This window comes from Pituophis catenifer, unplaced genomic scaffold (genome assembly GCF_029215685.1).
Source record: "Pituophis catenifer annectens isolate HBS135680 unplaced genomic scaffold, rPitCat1.0.hap2 SCAF_12, whole genome shotgun sequence".
Taxonomy (NCBI): Eukaryota; Metazoa; Chordata; class Lepidosauria; order Squamata; family Colubridae; genus Pituophis; species Pituophis catenifer.
The window spans coordinates 22,602,900-22,608,899 of record NW_027256892.1 but is presented as its reverse complement, the minus strand read 5'-3'; the positions used below and the strand labels follow the sequence as shown (position 1 = coordinate 22,608,899).

The window sequence follows — 6,000 nt, the reverse complement described above, 5'->3', positions numbered from 1 at the left end:
CTCTCTCTCTCCCTTCCTCTCCCTCTCCCTCTCTTTCCCTCTTCCTCTCCCCCCCTTTCTCCCCCCCCCTCTCTATTTCTCTCTCTCCCTTTCTGCCCCCTCTCTCCCTCCTCTCTTCCTCTCCCCCCTCTCCCCTCCTCTCCCCTCTCCCCCCCTCTCTCCCATCTCTATTTCTTTCTCTCCCTCTCTCCCCCACTTCCTTCTCCCTCTCTTCTCCCTCTCCCCCCCCTCTTTTCCCCTCTCTATTTCTCTCCCAACTATCCCCCTCTCTCCCTCTCCCTCTCTCTCTCCCTCTCCTCCCCTCCTCTCCCTCTCCCCTTCTCTCTCCCCATATCTATTTCTCTCTCTCCCCTCTCTCCCACTCCTTCTCCCTCTTCTCCTCTCTCTCCCCTCCTCTCCCCCTCTCTATTTCTCTCTCTCTCCCCCCCTCTCTCCTCCTCTCTATTTCTCTCTTTCCCCCTTCTCCCCCTCTCTCCCCTCTCCCTCTCCCCACTCCTTCTCCCTCTCTCTCTCCCTCTCCTCCCCTCCTCTCCCTCTCCACCTTCTCTCTCCCCATATCTATTTCTCTCTCTCCTCTCCCCCCTCTCTCCTCCTCTCTATTTCTCTCTCTTCCCCCTCCCTCTCCCCCCTCTCCCCCTCCTCCCCACTCCTTCTCCCTCTCTCTCCCTCTCTCCCCCCCCCTCTCTCCCTCTCCTTCTCTCCCTCCCTCTCCCCCTCTCCCCTTCCTCTCTCCCCTCTCTCCCCTCCTCTCTCTCCCACTCTCTCTCCTCCCTCTCTCCCTATCACACACACACAGTGGCTAGAAGGGAGGAGGCAAGCTGCACTGCCTTGCTTCCCACAGTCAGCCGAGGGTTAATCCAAGCTTCTACGCGTGAAGGTTTTTCTTGGCTGCGAAAGGTAGATCTCTGCTTGGATGTTAAGCGATCCCTTCTCTCTTCCAAGCACCAGCGGCTTTAGCGGATTCCTTTCAGGATTGTTTACGGACAGCAAACTCTCTACCCTCCAGGGATCTCTTTGTTCCTGCCCAGATGGGAATCCTCTCCTCTCTGCCTGGGATTTAACTCCAGGGAGGAGGAGGATCCTGCTGGGAAGTGTTTCCTGTTACCATTGTTGGATCTCCCCACCTTGCCTGGATCTATGAGTGCCTTTCTCAGCCGCTCCAGGTAAGTCGGGGCAGCCGGATGAGAAGCTTCCGGGGGTAGCATCCCCAAGTCCCAATTTGCCAACCTGGTGGGAAACATCTCTGAATCTTAGTGGGCGTTTTCCAACCGAAGCAGGTGGAATCGGTTTATCCCTTCCCGCCCAGGTCTGCGAAACCAGGAACTGTTAGTCCTCACTTTACGACGACAACTGAACCCCAAAGTTCCAGGGTTTTAAATGAGTTTTGTCCCATTTTATCACCTCTTTTTTTTTTTTTTGCCCACCGTTGTTAAGCGAATCGCCGCCATGGTTAAGTGAGTCGTGTGGTCGTTAAGCGAATTTGGCTTCTCCCCATTGGTTGCCGGAAGCTGGCTGGGAAGGTTACCAATAGAGATTGCGTGACCCCCCCCCAAGGCCCCCCCCACCAGGACAGTGCAACTGTCAGGAATACGTGCCACCTGCGGAACCTTTGAATTTCGATCCTGAAGCCATGGGGATACTACAACGGTCATAAGTGTGAACCCTGGTCACAAGTCCCTTTTTCCCCCCAGTGCTGTTGAATGGTCCCTAAATGAATGATTGTAAGTCAAGGATTATCTTCTGGTTGCTTTGTTTTTAACCTTTGGGGGGGGGGAGAGATGTAGGGATACAAATTGAATTAATAAATGATGTTGATAAGCGTTGATGACGTGGTTTGAAAGGAACAGCGAAGCTATGACCCTGGGCTCACGGCAAAGATTGGGTGGAAGGAAGTGGACTCCGATGCAGGGCGCAGGCGGTAGCTGTGTAGCAAACAGGCCATGTCAAAAAAAGAAAGTTTGCGCCTAAAAGTCTCACAGGGCAAACATTTTCGTCTTTGATGTTATCTGAGTGTGGCAGGACATTTCCTCCCACTAATGTCCTGACTTGAGAAACCAAGCTTTCCATGCCTTAATTTGAGATATAAACATGCAGAGAGAGAGAGAAAGTGAGAGAGGGAAAAAGAGAGAGAGAAAAAATGAGAGAGACTGAGAGAGAAAGAGAGAGAGGACAAACAGAGAGTGAAAGAGAGAGAGAGAAAGAGACAAAAAGAGAGTGAAAGAGAGAGAAAGAGAGAAAATGAGAGAGAAAGAAAGAGAAAGAGAAAGAGAGGGAAAGAGAGAGGAAGTGAGAAAGTGAGAGGAAAAGAGAGTGTGCGAGAGGAGGAAAAGAGAGAAAAACAAAAAAAGAGAGAGAAAAAAATGAGAGAGAGTGAGAGAGAAAAAGAGAAAGAGAGAGAGAGAAAGAAAGAAAAGAGAGAGAAGAGAAAGTGAGAGAAAAAATGAGAGAAAGAGAGAGTGAGAGAGAGACAAAGAGAGAGAGAGAAAGAGAGAAAATGAGAGAGAAAGAAAGAGAAAGAGAGAAAGAGAGAAAAAGAGAAAATGAGAGAAAAAGAGAGGGAGTGAGAGAGAGAGAGAGAGAAAGAGAGAGAGAAAAAATGAGAGAGACTGAGAGAGAAAGAGAGAGAGAGAAAAAAGAGAAAGAAAAAGAGAGTGATAGAGAGACAGAGAGAGAGAGAGAGAGAGAGAGAAAGCGAGAGAAGAAAGTGAGAGAAAAAGAAAGAAAAAGAGAGAGAGAGAAAAGAGAGAAAGCGAGAAGAAGAGATAAAGTGACAAAAAGAGAAAGAAAGAAGAGAGAAAGACAGAGAGATAGAGAGAGCATTGCTGGTGGTGTTCCTGTTTTCTGTTTATGCATTCACTGGTTGCTTTCAAACTATTCCATTCAGAATAAGATATGCTACTACGACCACAATTGAGCCCGAAATTTCTATTGCTAAGCGAAGCATTTGTGAAGTGCGTTCTGTCCCATTTCATGACTTTTCTTGCCACCGTTGTTAAGCGAATCACCGCAATTGGTAAATTAGTCATACAGGTTATTAAGTGACTTCCTGGTGGACTTTGCTGGCCAGAAGGTCGCAAAAGGGAATCACGTGACCTCTGGACACTGCGACTGTCATAAATATGAGCCAGTGGCCAAACGACCAAATTTTGATCACATGACCGTGGGGTGATGCGGCGACGGTCATAAGTGTGAAAAACGGTCACAAGTCATTTTTTCAGTTCCGTTGTAACTTCGAACGGTCACTAAACGGAAAATTGTAAGGTGTACCTGCACATCAAAATTAAGAACAGTGCGATCGTGTCATCCCATGAAAAGACAGCTCATTGTTTCCTCTCCTACATTCTTCTTCACATATTGTCCCACCCGAGACTGTCCTGTTGTGTCTTTGTCCCTGCTATACAATCTTCTTCAAATCATCATTACCTTTTAATGACCCCATCATCCCCGGCGGGGTGGAGTCCGGGCAACTGAATGGAGCTAGCAGAGTGTTTTACTGGCCGGATGCTCTTCTTGTTGCCAAGGCGGAGTTTTGTTCGGCAGATACATTCTTTTTTTTTTTTTTTTTTTTAAAAAGGGTTTTTAAATTTTTTTTAGACACACAGACAGACACAATATATTTTACAAAATATATTACAATATATTTTTCCTGGACAGAGTATTAGCCGGTTCACAAATTTAAACAATTTTTAGTCATTTCAACACAGTTTATATATTCCCTTTCTGCCATAGTATTTATTCTCTCTATTTTTCTTTTCTTTTTCTTCTTTTTTTTAAAATCAATATTACCCATTCATCCTATCTCTGATCTTAACCAAATTCCATTTTTCCCTTCCTTTCTGTCTTAAACCTCTTAAATTTAAAATCTCATCGAACATAATTCCTAATATTACCATCATTCATTTCACAGCAAAATAATAAACCAAAACATTTTATACCATTACATTTCCTTAGGTCTTATTCCAGATAATACACTCCAACATCTTAATAAAAATCAGTTAATTATATAGCAGGGTTTTTTTCCCTCTTTATATAATAATAATAATAATAATAATAATAATAATAATAATAATAATAATAATAATAATAATAATAATAATAATAATAAATCGGCAGATATAAGAATAAGAATAATTTTATTTCTATACCGCCCTTCTCCCGAAGTACTCAGGGCGATGTACAGCCTATTAAAAGCACAAAACAAACATCAATTAAAATAATTTAAAATTGACATATATTCTCATTGTGCCCAGAGAGAGAAATATCTGCCTCTACCTAGGATCGAACTCATGGCTTCCTGATTGTGAGGCGAGAGCTCCACCACTGCACCCACTCTCGTACAATCTCCTTGAATGCCCACCCCAAATTTAGTTGCAAACCCCCCGCCCCCCCCGATTCTCTTCCCACACTCTCCTGACCTCCGCTTTATTGAAACCACCCACGAGGTTTCCATTAAGATGATGAATCATTGGAGATAAAAGAGAAAGGAAATTCTGAGGGTTTCAAACATCAACCTGTTGCACCCTACAGGAGGCATCGCCGTTTCCTGAGAAGGCAACCGTTAGAAATTCTCTTGCATGTATAAAGCCTTTTTTTTTTTGGATTCTATTAAAAGCTTCGGAGAGCCAGAAAAAACGACGAGAAACACGTCCGTTTTAGATGACCTTCTGCAGAGTTGGGACTCTTTTTTTGGGGGAAAAAAAGTCAAAAAGTTATCTGGAAGCTTTATTTGTCATAGAATAGAACAGTGATGGCTAACCTTTTTGCCATCGCGTGCCGGGAAGGGGGTGGGTGGGGGGAGGTTCGCGCGCGAGCGGGCCCACACCCATAATTTTATGCACCCCGCCCGATGCATGTGTGCGCGACCCCCCCCTCCCCTGTTCCTGGCACGTGATGTCCCAGTAGTCCCGTTTTTTTTCTGCTGTCTCACCTGGCTCCAGATCCTCTCTATGCATCTGGGGAGGGCGAAAACAGTCTTCCCCACCCCACCCCCAGGCCCTCCGGAGGCAGGAAACAGCCTGTTTCCTTACTTCTGGTGGGCCCAGAAAGCCCAAAAATTAGCTGGCTGACGCGTGTATGCACGCCATAGCTAAGCTGGCGTGCCAGGTGACATGGCTCCATGTGCCACCTGTGGCATGGGTGCCATAGGTTTGCCATCCCGGGAATAGAATAACAGAGTTGGAAGGGACCTTGGAGGTCTTCTAGTCCAACCCCCTGCCCAGGCAGGAAACCCTGTACCATTTCAGAGAGATGGTTATCCAATCTCTTCTTAAAAATTTCCAGTGTTGGAGCATTCACAACTTCTGGAGGCAAGTTGTTCCACTGATGAATTGTTCTAACTGTCAGGAAATTTTTCCTTAGTTCTAAGTTGCTTCTCTCCTTGATTAGTTTCCACCCATTGCTTCTTGCCTGCCTTCAGGTGCTTTGGAGAAGAGCTTGACTCCCTCTTCTTTGGGGCAGCCCCTGAGATATTGGGACACTGCTACCATGTCTCCCCTAGTCCTTCTTTTCATTAAACTAGACGTACCCAGTTCCTGCAACCGTTCTTCGTATGTTTTAACCTCCAGTCCCCTAATCATCTTTGTTGCTCTTCTCTGTTACTCTTTCTAGAGTCTCTGCATCTTTTTTACATCAGTTTCCTAAGTAGAACCTTGAATGAAGATAATAAGGTCCTAAACGTGAGCCTATAGTAGTAAAAGCCGCGCTGATTTCAGCGACAGCTCTTGCTAATCTCTCAGCCTTTTCTTATCACCTGTGTGTAGGGATCTTCTGAATATATGCCGTTTTTTTGACTCCGTGTTCCCTGACTCTGGTCTTGAGCCCCTCAAACCTGGATGGAGTCTTACTTGAGGTCTCCTTGGTGGTCTCTGAGCTTGGTTGTTTCCTTGCAGGCGTTTCATTAACATTGTGAGCGCTCATGATGCTCCCTGGTGTGGGTAATGAAACGCCCGCATGAAAAGAACCAAGCTCAGGGAGCACCAAGGAGGCCTCTGTTGTCAATCC

At 45.9% G+C, this 6,000-nt stretch overlaps 1 protein-coding gene across 2 annotated transcripts in view; it reads left to right on the top strand.

Annotated features, from left to right (window-relative positions):
• Positions 1–785: 785 nt before the first annotated feature.
• GRAMD1B (GRAM domain containing 1B) overlaps positions 786–6,000 on the top strand; it is a 209,590-nt gene continuing 204,375 nt past the window's right edge. Inside the window, exon 1 of one of the 2 annotated variants that reach the window (XM_070952207.1) lies at positions 786–1,163. The gene's annotated coding sequence lies outside the window, so the exon portion shown is untranslated. The remainder of the gene's footprint in view (positions 1,164–6,000) is intronic. The other variant, XM_070952208.1, reaches the window with a different exon arrangement.